Source organism: Triticum urartu, chromosome 1A (assembly GCF_056163025.1).
Source record: "Triticum urartu cultivar PI428250 chromosome 1A, HENAU_Tu73, whole genome shotgun sequence".
NCBI lineage: Eukaryota > Viridiplantae > Streptophyta > Magnoliopsida > Poales > Poaceae > Triticum > Triticum urartu.
Window position 1 is genome coordinate 406,576,417 of NC_141873.1, and position 16,174 is coordinate 406,592,590.

At 41.6% G+C, this 16,174-nt stretch overlaps 1 long non-coding RNA gene across 1 annotated transcript; it reads right to left on the reverse strand.

The window, feature by feature from the left end:
• Positions 1–3,766: 3,766 nt before the first annotated feature.
• On the reverse strand, positions 3,767–5,352 carry LOC125534578 (uncharacterized). The gene is made up of 2 exons (XR_007294514.2): positions 4,648–5,352; positions 3,767–3,911 (listed from the first exon to the last, which is right to left on the reverse strand). It is a non-coding gene; the product is annotated as an uncharacterized LOC125534578 (long non-coding RNA).
• Positions 5,353–16,174: the final 10,822 nt, after the last annotated feature.

Here is a 16,174-nt window from a genome sequence, read left to right on the forward strand (position 1 = left end):
TAAGAATTACGTTATGTGTATCCTTCACCAATTTAAATCGATGACAAGCAACGGATTTGGCATACTACTTATTCACATAGAAAGGATTAGGAGAGATATAGCACAAGCTTGAGAAAAGACTTCAACGATCCGCTAGTAAGATTGGAAAGAACAAATGAATTGGTATGATAACGTATGAATAGGAACCTTGAACAAACCGCCGTAAGAATTAAAAAAATGAACAAAGAAAAGATAAAGAAACACAGGGAAGAATTAGGGAACGAATGAAGATACTTGAGGGAATTTGATACAAGAGAACAAAGAGATCACGAGCCGATTAGAGAATATTTGAATGATGCACCGATAAGATTTGGAGAACGATAGCTGAAAGCTGAGAATGAATTATTCTTAGATGATGGGCTCCGGAGAATCAAACTGAAAAGACTCCTGAATTGCTCTGGAAGGGTAAAAAGAATGCTCATAATCGAAAACAATTATGAGAGGAAAGCATCAAGCTAGAATCGCGAATCTTTGAAAGAACGGCTAAGGATTTGAGAGGAACTCTTCTTCGGTCTTCAAAATCCGAGAATGATGATGAGAAACACCACCATGAATTGTTGAGACACTCTGGAATAATGTAGAATATAAAGGTTGAATCAACAATGAAAAGAATTTGAAATATCTTAGAGAAAGACATATGACTGATGACAATTCATTCTTACGTCACACTTTGAAAAGAATTTGAGAGTAATTCCGAGAAAATTAGAAGAGTTAGGTAAGATCCTGGGAAAAGACCTGTGGGCTAAGGCCCACTCAAAATAAACACCTTTGAACGATTACTTGAAAGGGAGATTGCACCGGTAGATTTAACTAGCTTGATGAGATAAAATCCTCGAAAGAGCTTGAACGAATGCAGAGTGGAAACACGAATCTTCGAGATATCTTTAGCACTCCAGAACAATTGAATAGCAAGCGGGGAACGATTATAAGGTGCACCGGCATGAGAAAAAATTTGGAACGAGGAAAAGGATATGATCAACAAATATTGAATAGAACCCACCGGAGAAGAAAATAGAACGAAGAATGATAAACTTGAAGCTTCCTTAGTATCTTCCTGAGAATCACCGGATAAGAACATTGATTGAACAAAAATGAAGAGACTTCACATGAATAAAATGGATAGTTGATTTGAAATCAGAGTCCTTGAAGAAAAGGGTGGGAGGGCGGGTAAAACAAATGCAACTTGGGACAGATGGAACAAACACCGTTGTGAATAACTGAGCATTGATCTTGCAAATGTTGAAGGGATCGGATTAACTTGAAGGGAACACGCCGGTTGAAAAGAATTAACATGACAACCTCGATGATCAAAAAGGATTAGTATTCCCATAAAAATATAAGAACACCATATAGGGAAAGGTATGGAGTCCACACTTGACTTCGAAGCAACTCGAATACGACAATCAAAACAAAAACAAAGGATTGGCTTGCAAAATAAGCCGGAACAAACATATGATAGACCCCATATCGTATCATGTGTCTCTTGGAAAGATATCCTACTAGATACTTGAATTCCCACTTATAAACTCCCGAAACTTTCTGGTTATGCAATCGGGTGTTGGGATACAGGGGAAGCATAATATCTCACCCAAACTAACAATCCCTACATCCAGCTGTATCCATCCTTCAACACATAACCAACAAACCTTCGGAAATCGTGTATCACAACCTTCGAAAAACATCCTTTGTACGAGTTATGGCAATACTCCCGAACTCCCACCCCAGTACTGGGTGGCATCAAGGTTATCTCACCAACAACTGCATAAAAGAGATTTTCGATGTCGGTGAACTCAGGTATTCCAGAACTGCAACGATAAAATTATGACGACAACACCTCGGATCTCAACTCCCTGGGACACTGCCACAACCCCGAAATGTCAGGAGTTACCAAGAACAATGTTCTCGTCACAGGACTATTGGAACGATTCCAAGATACCCGCGTGATCCTAATTTTTTAGTGAAATTTGAGGAGAGGAAAGTCAAAACTTCTACGTCATGAGGCCTCACCAGAGCGACGAAGGGAGTGAGGAGTAAAAAGAATCCTACTCTCCGATATATATAATCCTAAGACTCAAAACATTTTGTTCTAGACTCAACAACGTCAGCGATTCGATCAAGCAGGGGGCTCCTAAGTCGGGGATGGCTCTAATTACCAACTTGTAACACCCACAATGCGGCTATATCTCCCACGTGTCGGGGCACGACTTAGAGGCATAGCCGCATGGTAGGTTTGTCGCAAGAGGGGTAATCTTCACACAATCCCATGCACTGAATAGAAAGGGATAAAGAGTTGGCTTACAATCGCCACTTCACACAATACATAAGTAATCCATACATCATCCAAAATGCAATCAGAGGTCCGACTATAGAACCAAAATAAAGGAAGACAACCCCAAATGCTAGATCCCCGATCGTCCCAACTAGGCTCCACTACTGATCAACCAGAAAAGACACAAAACAACGATCAAGATCTTCATCGAGCCCCCACTTGAGCTCGGTTGTGTCACCTGCACTAGAATCATCGGCACCTGCAACTTTTTGGAAGTAACTGTGAGTCACGAGGACTCAGCAATCTCACATCTGTGAGATCAAGACTATTTAAGCTTATGGGTAGGAAAGGTAGTGAGGTGGAGCTGTAGCAAGCACTAGCATATATGATGGCTAACATACGTAAATAAGAGCGAGAAGAGAAGCAGAGCAACGGTCGGGAAGCTAGAAATGATCAAGAAGTGACCCTGAAACTACTTACGTTCAAACATAACCCCAAAACCGTGTTCCCTTCCCGGACTCCGCCGAAAAGAGACCATCACGGCTACACACGCGGTTGATGCATTTTATTGAAGTCAAGTGTCAAGTTCTCTACAACCGGACATTAACAAATTCCCATCTTCCACATAACCGCGGGCACGGCTCTTAAAAGTTTTATGCCCTACAGGGGTATCCCAACTTAGCCCATCACAAGATCTTACGGTCAACGAAGGATATTCCTTCTCCTGAGAAGACCCGATCAGTCTCGGAATCCCGGTTACAAGACATTTCGACAATGGTAAAACAAGACCAGTAAGACCACCCAGATGTGCCGACAAATCCCGATAGGAGCTGCACGTATCTCGTTCTCAGGGCACACCGGATAAGCTAAGCGTACATGTACCAACATAACCCAAGTTGCCAAGGGACGGTCCCGCACGGTGCTCTAGTTTGGACCAACACGCAGAGGAGCACTGGCTCGGGGGTTTAAAATAAAGATGATCCTTGAGTCCATGGAACCCAAGGGAAAAGGCTTAGGTTGAAAATGTTAAAACCAAGGTTGGGCCTTGCTGGAGGAGTTTTATTCAAAGCGAACTGTCAAGGGGTTCCCATAACACCCAACCGCGTAAGGAACGCAAAATCAAGGAACATAACACTGGTATGACGGAAACTAGGGCGGCAAGAGTGGAACAAAACACCAGGCATAAGGACGAGCCTTCCACCCTTTACTAAGTATATAGATGCATTAATTAAAATAAGAGATATTGTGATTCCCAACATATCCATGTTCCAACGTGGAACAAACTTCAACTTCACCTGCAACTAGCAATGCTATAAGAGGGGCTAAGCAAAAGCGGTAACATAGACAAACAACGGTTTGCTAGGAAGGTGGGTTAGAGGCTTGACATGGCAATATGGGAGGCATGATAAACAAGTGGTAGGTAGCACGACATAGCGATAGAGCGAACAACTAGCAAGCAAAGATAGAAGTGACATCGAGGGTATGGTTATCTTGCATGAGATCCAGCAAGGAAGAAGAATGAGTCCATGAAGAAGATAAACAGACGGAATTGAACGAATCCTCACAACTCCGAAACGAAACCGAAGCTAACGAGAGAGGCAACCTGGAAAGAAGCAAGCAACATGGTAAACAACCATCACATAAACATGGCATGATGCACAATCAAGTATGATGCATGTCCGGTTTAAAGAGGCATGGCATGGCAAAGTGCACAAACAATACTACAAATTAAGTGGAGCTCAATATGCAACGACTTGCATATTGACGAAACACCACATTCAAACATTTAGTTAAATCTTGTTTATGTGCCCAACAATATTAAATGTTGTTAAACATGGCAAGAGGTGAAGCATAAGTAAACTAAACATTTTAGGCAATTTTAAGTGAGGCCGGAAGCAACAAATAACCATTCCGGTAAATCCCCACATGCATTTAGCAATTTAATGTAAACAACTATTTTAAACATTTTAAATGCTATTATCATGATGCAGATGACATGTGCAAGTTTTATGCAGTTTTTTATGAAAAAGTTGACATGAGCATATTATGAAGCATTTCTCACCCTGGTGGAAAGAAAGGGTGCCATGGCGATGAATCCAAAAATGATGCCACGGCAACATATTGGTTCTGGTAGCTCACGGAGATACCGGTGCAAAAGGTAGTGCGGCGGGAGCATGTCAAGCAAGGTTGGTGGGGTGATCCCGGATGCCGGGTTCCCACGGGTTAGTGGCATGGAAACGAGTGACAATGACAATCGTTCACGGGCGGATACAACATCTAAACGTGCATCTCATACAACACATGCATTCATCCACGGCGGTCGTTCTCAGCGATTATACCTTCGAAGCGTGCTTTTCCGGGGCGGTTCGAGTTCGTCGAGGGAAGTAGAGGAAGTAGTCGTTCTGCGATGGTAGTAGAAGTAGTGGTACTATTGGTCCTCGACGGTAGTGGTACATGTTTTCCTGTTCGCGACGAGAGGCGCCCTAGATGGAGGTGTGAGCAGAGGATGAACGGAACACGGCGATGCAACAGTAGCTAGCGAGGCGTGGCGGAGGTCTCGCGCGGTCTTCAGGTCGACGTGAACAGGAGGCCAAGGTTAGGGCACATCGGCTGCAAGAGAAGCCAGGGTTCCTACCTGCCACCACGGCCTGCGAATGGATGACGAAGCAGCGGTCCCGCGGCACCAGGAATGGGCACGGGAGGAGGTGTAGGGGCACGGCTCACCGACGAGCAGCAGGGTCATCGGGCAGCGCGCGGGACCACAGCGAGGATGCGAGAGGGAGGGGCGGTGCAAGGCGGTGGCTCGTCTGCGGGATCCATGGCAGCTGTGGGCGTGCCGGCGCTCCGGGTCGCCAGTGTCCGGCAGGGCCGCGTCGGCGGCCTCCGGCGAAGGAGCCAAATGGAGGCGGGGCGACGACGGCACTGGAGGGACGGGGAAAGGGAGAGAGGCGGCGGAGTGGGAGGTGCTAGCGGAAGGAGGGGAAGGGAGATTGAGAGACGGCAGCGCTAGCTGTCTCCTGGCGGCGTGAGGGAGATCGAATGGAGAAGAGGGAGTTGGGATCGGGCACTAGGGTTAGATGTAGGTGGGGCGGCTGGGCCAAAAGGGCCGGCCTGGCTGGGAGATGTTGGGCCTAGGGAGGCCAGCTGCTGGGCCTTGGGCCACTTTGGCTGCGGGGGAAGGATGGGCCGGCCTGGCTGACTGCTCTCTCTCTCATCTAAAACTATTGCAATAACAGGAAAAAAACAAAGAAAGAAAGGAGAGAGAAAAAAGGAAGGAGGTGTTAGGGGAAGAAGTTGGACATGCGGATAATTTTCCCGGACTCACAAAAATGTGCTTGTTCCGAGAAAATAGAAAAGGCCATGATTGAAAGATTTAAATTCAAACTCATTTGATTTAAATTCAAATGATTTGAATAGAAAGTGAGGTTTGGGAAGGTACACTAGATGCATCTACTACTATTACTCCACACATCGACCGCTATCCAGCATGCATCTAGTGTATTAAGTTCATGGAAAATCGGAGTAATGCAATAAGAACGATGACATGATGTAGACGAGATCCGTTTATCTATGGCGGTAGATATAGATCCCATATTTTTATCCTTAGTAGCAACGATACATACGTGTCGGTTCCCTTTCTGTCACTGGGATCGAGCACCGTAACATCAAACCCACTACCGGGCACCTCTTCCCAATTGCAAGATAAATATATCAAGTTGGCCAAACAAAACCCAAATATCGGGGAAGAAATACAAGGCTATTAGAGATCATGCATAAGAGAGATCAAAGAAACTCAAATACTTTCATGGATATAAAAAGATAGATCTGATCATAAACCCAAAGTTCATCGATCCCAACAAACACACTGCAAAAGAGTTACATCATATGGATCTCCAAGAGACCAGTGTATTGAGAATCAAAAGAGAGAGATGAAGCCATCTAGCTACTAACTACAGACCCGAAGGTATACAAATAGCTACTCATGCATCATCAAAGAGGCACCAATGGAAGTGGTGAATCCCTCCGTGATGGTGTCTAGATTGGATCTGGTGGTTCTAGACTCTGTGGCAGCTAGATGAATATTTCGTTGACTCCCCTAGGGTTTCTGGAACATTGGGGTATTTATAGAGCAAAGAAGCGATCCGGGGGCACCCGAGGTGGGCACAACCCACCAGGGCGCGCCTGGGCCTCCTGGCACGCCTTGGTGGGTTGTCCCCTCCTTAGGACTCCCCCAGGTGCAACCAGGGCCCGATGTCTTCCTTCTGGTCCATAAAAAATCTCCGTAAAGTTTCGTGGCATTTGGACTCTGTTTGATATTGATTTTCTGTGATGTAAAAAACATGGAAAAACAGCAACTGGCACTTGGCACTATGTCAATAGGTTAGTACCAAAAAATGATATAAAAGGACTATAAAATGATTATAAAACATCCAAGATTGATAATAAAATAGCATGGAACAATCAAAAATTATAGATACGTTGGAGACGTATAGCATCCCCAAGCTTAACTCCTACTCGTCCTCGAGTAGGTAAGTGACAAAAATAGACTTTTTGATGTGGAGTGTTGTTCATCATGTCATATCATATTCTTTTCTTTATAGCATGGACAGTTGGACTTTTATGTGATTCAAAGCAATAGTCTAGTTTTGACATAATAATTTAGATACTCAAGCATATCAACAAGCAACCATGTCTTTCAAAATATTAACGCTAAAATAAGTTATCCCTAGCCCATCATGCTCAAGCATTGATCCATTCATGAAACACACTCGAATATTAACTACACCCAATACTTAAGCATGATCATATTGCCTCCTAGTTGGTGCTTTTGTAAGAGAAGATGGAGACTCAAATTTCAAAATAAAAATTGCATAAAGTAAAATAAAGGCCCTTCGCAGAGGGAAGTAGGGATTTGTAGAGGTGCCAGAGCTCAAAGCGAAAAACTTAGAGATAATTTTTTTGGGAGGTGTATCCATCCCACCAAAGAAAATGACTTAGAGTTCCCAATACTTTCCATGCATAGATATATCATAGGCGGTTCCCAAATAGAAAATAAAGTTTATTCCTTTTTCCACCATAACTTTCTCTTTCCATGGCTAACCGTATCCACGGGTGCCCTCCATACCAACACTTTCCAAGGAATTTATTATTTGACAACGTAAAGTAAATTCATTTGTTTTTGCATTTCGGGACTGGGCATTCCTAATACCATTGCCTTACTCTCGTGCAATGACAAGTGAATAAACACTCATTTTGAGAATAACACATCTAGCATGGAAAATATTAGCCACCCCTCACCGCTCCACGAGCGAAACAAACACACAAAACAGAAGTTTATTTTGAAAATTAGAGATGGCACATGCAAATTTGCTTAGAACGGTAAAAGAATACCGCATATAGGTAGATATAGTGGACTCATGTGGCAAAACTAGTTTAAAGGATTTTGGATGCACAAGTAGTGATCATACTTAGTGCAAAATGAAGGCTAGTAAAAGATTGGGAAGCGGCCAACCAAGAAACGAATAATATCATAAGCAAGCATTAAGCATACTTAACACCGAATAATGCACCATAAGTAGGATATAATTTCATTGCATGATTATTGACTTTCGTGCATGCATAGGGAATCACAAACCTTAACACCAATATTCTTACTAAAGCATAATTACTCATCAAGATGACTCATATATCACATCATCATATCTCAAAATTATTACTAATAATAAAGTTTATTTTGTCCAATGATCTTCATGACATTTTTTCTCTTTTCTTAATCCTTCTTGGATATCTATCACTTCGGGACTAATTTTCATGTGTTGCTTTTCATAAGCTCAAACAAATATAAGTGAAGATCATGAGCATAACAAATTTTATTTCTCTCAAAAAAATTTAAGTGAAGCAAGATAGAATTTCTTCAAAAAATTTCTAACTTCAAAATAAATCTAAGTGAAGCAAGAGAGCATTTCTTCAAAAATAACAAAGCACACCATGCTCAAAAAGATATAAGTGAATCACTAGAGCAAGTCCCAGCTCATAAAAGATTTAAGTGAAGCATAAAGAGCAATTCTAACAAGTCAAGATATAATTTTGGCTGTCTCAAATAGGTGTGTCCAACAAGGATTGGTGACTTAAAACACAAAATAAAACAAGCAACGACACATATCATACAAGACGCTCCAAGCAAAACACATATCATGTGACGAATAAAAACATAGTCTCGAGTAAAATACCAATAGTTGTTGGAAGAAAGCGGGGATGCCACTCGTGGGCATCCCCAAGCTTAGTTGGTTGCTCATTCTTGGATAATAGCTTGGGATGTTGGGGCATCCCCAAGCTTAGGCTCTTACATCCTTCCTTCATCCATCGTAACATAACCCAAAACTTGATAACTTCAATCACACAAAACTCAACAAAGCCTTCGTGAGATCCGTTAGTATAAGAATAATAAATCACTACTATAAGTGTTGTATCAAACCAATTCATATTTTGTTTTTGTATTATATCTACTGCATTCCAACTTTTCTATGGCAAAAACTCATCAAAGAAAACCATAGAGCCATCAAAATAAGCACACAACACAAAGAAAACAGAATCTGTCAAAACAGAACAGTCTGTAGCAATCTGACTATTTCGAATACTTCTGTAATTGAAAAAACTCTGAAAAATTAGGACGACCTGAGAAATTTGTATATTGATCTACTTCAAGTGGAATGGGTATTTTATCGCTCTCTGGTAAAAAAATGAAAATTAATTTTGTCAGCGTAAAAGTTTCTGTTTTTCAGCAAGATCAAACAACTATCACCCGAGAAGATCCTAAAGGCTTTACTTGGCACAAACGCTAATTAAAACATAAAAAGCAAAATCATAACAATAGCATAATTGTGCTAACACTCAAAAATAGGAAGCAAAAAGCAAAAAAAATGTATTCATTGGGTTGCCTCCCAACAAGCGCTATAGTTTTACGCCCTTAGCTAGGTATAAAGCAAGGATCTAAGTTTTGTCATCTTTGGTTCGAGATCCATAAGATGCCCTCATGATTTATTCATAGGGTGGCTTAATTATAGTTCTAGGAAAGTGTTCCATACCCTTCCTGAAAGGAAATTGGAACTTAATATTTCCTTCTTTCATATCAATCACGACACCGATAGTGCGTAAAAACGGTCTACCAAGAATAATTGGACAAGATGGATTGCAATCAATATCAAGAACAATAAAATCTATGGGCACATAATTTCTATTTCCAAGAATGAGAGCATCATTAATTCTTCCCATAGGGTTTTTAATAGTAGAATCCGCCAAGTGAAAATTCAAAGAACATGATTCAATATCGGTAAGACCAAGCACATCACATAAAGATTTCAGAATTGTAGAAACACTAGCACCCAAGTCACACAAAGCAAAACACTCATAATTTTTAATCTTGACTTTGATAGTAGGTTCCCATTCATCATGCAATTTTCTAGGAATTGAAACTTCTAACTCCATTTTTTCTTAAAGAGCTTTCATCATAGCATCAACAATATGTTTAGTAAAAGCTTTATTTTGTTCATAGGCATGGGGTGAATTTATCATGGATTGCAACAAAGAAATACAAACAATAAAAGATCAACTATCATAATTAAAGTCTTTGTAATCCAAAAGAGTGGGTACATCACTAGCTAAAGTTTTGACCTCTTCAAACCCACTTTCATCATTTTTCTCAACAAGATTTTCACCCTCCAAAATATTGGGACGCCTTCTACCTAAAGTTGACTCTTCTCCAGTCCCTTTTTCGTCAATATTAACTTTACTAAACAAGGAATCAATAGAAGAAACACCAATCATTTTAAGATCTTCATCACTTTTGCGAAAGAAATCACTAGCAAAAGCTTTCTCTAAGAATTATCTTTTAGCTCTAAGCATAGAGGTCTTTTCTTACTTTCATCCATAGAAACATAAAGAGGTTTAATTGATTCATCAACCTTAGGCACAAAAATTTTCATCTTGAGATTTTCGACATCATGAGCAATTCTATCAACACTTCTAGACAAATCATCAATCTTATTCAACTTTTATTCTATGGAAGTGTTGAAAACTTTTTGCGTGTTGATAAATTCTTTAATATTATTCTCAAGATCAGAGGTATTCCTATTATTATTATAAGATTGATTTCCATAGGAATTACCATAATTATTAGAGGAATTACTAGGAAAATGCCTAGGGTTAAAATTACCTCTATAAGCATTGTTGTTGAAATTATTTTGAGAAATGAAATTCACATCAATGGCATCACTATTTTGCTCAATCAAAGTAGAAAAAGGCATATCATTAAGATCAATAGGAGCACTTCTACTAGCAACCAATTTCACAAGAGCATCAACTTTTTCACTCAAAGAAGAAATTTCTTCAACTTGATTAACTTTTTTACTAGTAGGAGCCCTTTTGGTATGCCATTGCGAATAATTTGCCATGATATTGTCAAGAAATTTGGTGGCTTCACCCATAGTAATTTCCATAAAAGTACCACCTGCGGTGGAATCTAAAAGATTACGAGAAACGAAATTCAACCCCACGTACAATTTTTGTATGATCATCCAAAGATTTAACCCATGAGTTGGGAAATTCGTTAGCATCATTTTCATCCTTTCCCAAGATTGTGCAACATGCTCATGTTCAAGTTGCTTGAAATTCATGATCTGGGTTCTAAGGGAAATAATTTTTGCAGGCAGAAAATACTTAGTGATAAAAGCATCTTTGCACTTATTCCAAGAATCGATACTATTGAGAGGCAAAGAAGAGAACCAATTTTTTGCAGAATCACGCAAAGAAAACGAAAATAATTTCATATTGACCACATCATTGTCCACATATTTTTTCTTTTGCATATCGCATAATTCGACGAAGGTATTAAGATGGGATGCGACATCCTCATTAGGAGTACCGGAAAATTGGTCTTTCATAACAAGATTCAGCAAAGCAGTATTAATATCACAAGTCTCCGCACTAGTGGCGGGAGGAGCAAGTGGAGTGCCAATAAAATCATTGTTGTTGGTATTTGAGAAATCACATAACTTGGTGTTCTCTTGAGTCATGATGACTATACAACAAGATTGCACTCAAAAACATATCCGGTAAGAAAACGGCGAATGGAAAAAAGAGGCGAATAAAACGGCAAATCTTTTTAAAGTGGGGGAGAGGAAAACGAGAGGTAAATGGAAAATAATGTAAATTGTGAGGAGATGAGATTTGTGATTAGGAACCTGGTTGTGAAGAAGATCCTCCCCGACAACGGCGCTAGAAATTCCTTTTGATGTCACTTGAAGCTATGTCGGTTTTTTCCCCAAAGAGGAAGGGATGATGCAGCACAACAGCGGTAGGTATTTCCCTCAGATATGAAACCAAGGTTATCGAACCAGTAGGAGAACCAAGCAACACAACGTAAACAGCCCATGCACACAAATAACAACCACCCGCAACCTGACATGTTAAAGGGGTTGTCAATCCCTTTCGGGTAACGGCGCCAGAAATGGCACGTGGACGGGAGAAAGTTGTAAATATTGATAGATCGAATGCCAAATAAAATAAATTGCAGCAATATATTTTTGGGCTTTTTGGTTTAATAGATCTGAAAATAAAAGCAAATAAAAATAGATCGTGAAGGCAAATAATATGAGAAAGAGACCTGGGGGCCGTAGGTTTCACGAGTGGCAAAACGGTGGGTGAACAAATTACTATTGGGCAATTGATAGAACCTCAAATAATTATGACAATATCCAGGTAATGATCATTACATAGGCATCACGTCCAAGATTAGTAGACCGACTCCTGCCTGCATCTACTACTATTACTCCACACATCGATTGCTATCCAACATGCATCTAGTGTATTAAGTTCATGGAAAAATGGAGTAATGCAATAAGAACGATGACATGATGTAGACGAGATCCATTTATCTATGGCGGTAGATATAGATCCCATCTTTTTATCCTTAGTAGCAACGATACATATGTGTTGGTTCCCTTTCTGTCACTAGGATCAAGCACCGTAAGATTGAACCCAGTACCGGGCACCTCTTCCCATTGCAAGATAAATAGATCAAGTTGGCCAAACAAAAACCAAATATCGGAGAAGAAATACGAGGCTATAAGAGATCATGCATAAAAGAGATCAAAGAAACTCAAATACTTTCATGGATATAAAAAGATAGATCTGATCATAAACTCAAAGTTCATCGATCCCAACAAATACACCGCAAAGGAGTTACATCATATGGATCTCCAAGAGACCATTGTATTGAGAATCAGAAGAGAGAGATGAAGCCATCTAGCTACTAACTACGGACCTGAAGGTATACAAAGAACTACTCACGCATCATCGGAGAGGCACCAATGGAAGTGGTGAACCCCTGCGTGATGGTGTCTAGATTGGATCTGGTGGTTCTGGACTCTGCGACGGCTGGATGAATATTTCGTCGACTCCCCTAGGGTTTCTGGAATATTGGGGTATTTATAGAGCAAAGAGGCGGTCCGAGGGGCACCCGAGGTGGGCACAACCCACCAAGGCGCACCTGGGCCTCCTGGCACACCCTGGTGGGTTGTCCCCTCCTCGAGACTCCCCCCAGGTGCAACCAGGGCCTAATGTCTTCCTTCTGGTCCATAAAAAATCTCCGTAAAGTTTCGTGGCATTTGGACTCCGTTTGATATTGATTTTCTGCGATGTAAAAAACATGGAAAAATAGCAACTGGCACTTGGCACTATGTCAATAGGTTAGTACCAAAAAATGATATAAAATGATTATAAAACATCCAAGATTGATAATAAAACAACATGGAACAATAAAAAATTATAGATACATTGGAGATGTATCAGAGGGGATCAATTTCCATGGAATCACAGATCGGTGGCGCCGGAGGACATGCCAGGGCCGCGCTTCAGGTGGTGGGCAGCAAGGGCAAATCAGATCGAGGAAGCGTCACATCGATTGGAGAGAAGTTCCAAGGAGCTGCGCCTGGTGCAGCACAAGGCGGATGTGCAAGTTGATCTCAGGTGAGAGATGCTGAGGGATGTTAGCATCTGGCAGCGTCGCATTGATTTCGAGCTAGGGCTAATGTCAGAGATCATATTCACGGAGTCGACTACAGAGGAAAGAACGCGCATGCCTGTGCAATGGCATGAGCAGCCGGTGCAACTGTTCAAATGGGCGGTAGGAGAAGCCAAATCACGGGAGCAGTTGCGGCGGTGCCGTTGGGCATGCATCGTAGGTGAGGTGAGCTGCCCTCCTTCCCCGCCAGCGATGCAGTGACCAAGTCGATTGCTGCTGCAATGAACTTGCAACGCCATGTCAGTTTGTAACCTTGACAATCACTCCATCTATATGTATTGTATTCCTGTGAAAATACTTGGTTGTTTGGAAAAAGATGATAATTGATTTATCACTAGTTTTAGAATGCTTGGTCGTGACAATCAACCGAAGCCACAACCTGAAGTCTCCATCATGTAATACTTTACGGTCGATCGCACCAACAGATGGTCGGTCGGACCGGCGTCTCACTAAAGGGACACGCATCAGCTTGGTCTGACATGTATGACCAGTTACATCACTGACTTGTGCGATCGCATTTGAGTAGTGTAGTACTCCCTCTATCTCAGTTTACAAGTCTTGCACGTGTACATAGGTCATTAATTTGACCAACTTAATAAGAGGCATACATTAAAAAATCATTACAAACTTCATATATTCAGAGTATTTTTTATGTTAAACAATTTATTTTATATAAGTTACATTGACGACCTAGATACATGTGCAAGCCTTGTAAACTGAGATGGAGGGAGTACTTGAAATTTATGTTCCACTAAACTCATCGGGAGCCGTTTCGGGCCTCGAAACCAAAACCATCAATTAATCTTTAGCTTGTTCCCATCACATTCCAAAAGTGCATACAAATGCTCCCACCTCGTTTCTTGTTTCTTAACATATCTACCAATAAGAGATGTGGGGCGTTGTAACATCCCAAATTTGCAATTTGGAATGTTATACACTAGATCATCATGCATATCATATTTTCATGCATTTTAGTTGATCCTAGAAATTTCACGCAACTCAAGGACCTTCAGAGAGAGTCGGAGATTTCGTTATTTTCATATTTGAGAGTTTTCTCAAAATTGAAAAGAGGATCATTTGATTTATTTATTTCATCTTCAATTATTTTTCCAATATCAAAATATGAGAGAGGGAATAATATGACTTTCCCAAATTTAGGAAAAATGAAGATTTAATGAATAGATCAAATTTTGGTTTTTCGGGAGTTTTATTTGCATTTTATTTGGATAGGGAAAAATGCGCGTTTTCAAAAATTGCATCTAGGTCCGGAGGAAAGTTCATTTTGTTCGGCTCATTTTTAGGAGTCGGGGAAAATTTACTTTAGGTTTTTCGGAGTTCGTTTAGTTTTCTTTTCTTTTGTTTTCTGCGCGCGTAACCGTTTAAAAAAAAGAGAGCCAGCGCCCGCCTGGGCCAAGGGCCCAGCCGGCCGGCCCAGCTGCCCCGTGCGCCAGGCGCAGCCGCCAGCCCCGCCGCCTGCCTTGCACCGCCCTAGGCCGAGTCCTAGTAGGACTCTAACCCCCCCCCTCTTGCTTGCCCCCTCCCCCAAGAAACCCCCCCCCCCACCTATATAAATACCCCCATAACCCCCCCTCTCTCCCCACACCACCCCAAACCCTAAGCCACCGCCGCCTATAGCCGCCGCTGCCGCCTTAAGCCGCCGCCGCCGCCCTAAGCCGCCGCCGCCGGAGGTAGCCCCGCGCTGCGCCTCTTTTTCTTTCCCCGGTTCGTTTTTCTTAAAAGAACCGTTCCGTTTCTTTTCCGTTTTTCTTTCCGGTTTTTCTTTTCGGTTTCTTTTCCGAGAACCCTAGATCGGTTTTCGTTCTTCTTTCGGACCGTTCGTCTCAACGAACGTGATCACCGATTTTTTCCGGTTAACGACGCCCGTTCGTTTAACCGTTCGTCTCTTTCTTTTCGTCGGATTTATTCCGCGATCGCGATCCCAGATCCGATCTTCGTTCTAGTCTTTCTTCCCGCTCGTTTATCGGAATCAGGTGATTCAAGCGCCTGGAGTTTCGTTTCGAAACCGCCGTTCCGTCTAATCAACTTGAACAAGCCTTTGCTACAATAAAATTTGACCTAGTTTCAACCTGCTAGAACCGAGTTGTTTTCTTCCGCCGTTTGTTTTCCGTTTCTTTGTTCGGTTCTTTCTTTCGTTGCAACCGGAGTTCTTAAGTTGAACTCTCTGGTTCGTTCCCTTGTTCGAGTTTTACCTGTGCATTAGATGAGTACTTATTGTGTGCTTGTTGTTTGTCTGCGATAGATCACCCGGATTGCGCCGCTTGTTACTTCGAAACCCTAGGTCTCGCGGATCAGCAGCAAGGCAAGTAACACTTTGATCATACCTTTTCTACAACCCATGTTTTATTGCATTAGATCAATCCTCTCACAGTGCATGATTAGGATCTAATTAAATTGTGGGATGGGAAGTAGATGAGGTAGTACCTATTACCTGTATTATTATCAAACCTTTGGGAGTTATTTCTACATTTGCTTATTATGCCATGCTATGCTAGTAGACGTGGATTGGGTGAGTGATATCCATGACAGATGTGAGATTGATAATTAAGGGTTTATCTAAGGTGGCAACTTAAACACACATCTGGGTGGATTGAGGCACCTGATGTCTATCAGGACTTGCCTGTTTTTATTTCGGACCGCCACCCAGGCTCAAAGGGATCATAAGATCATTCATGCTAGTAACTTCTGTGTGCAGCCACAAGCCATTATGGGCTCTATCATAGTTGACTAAGTCGTGCGAACTCTTACGGGTAGACTAGCAGATGTAG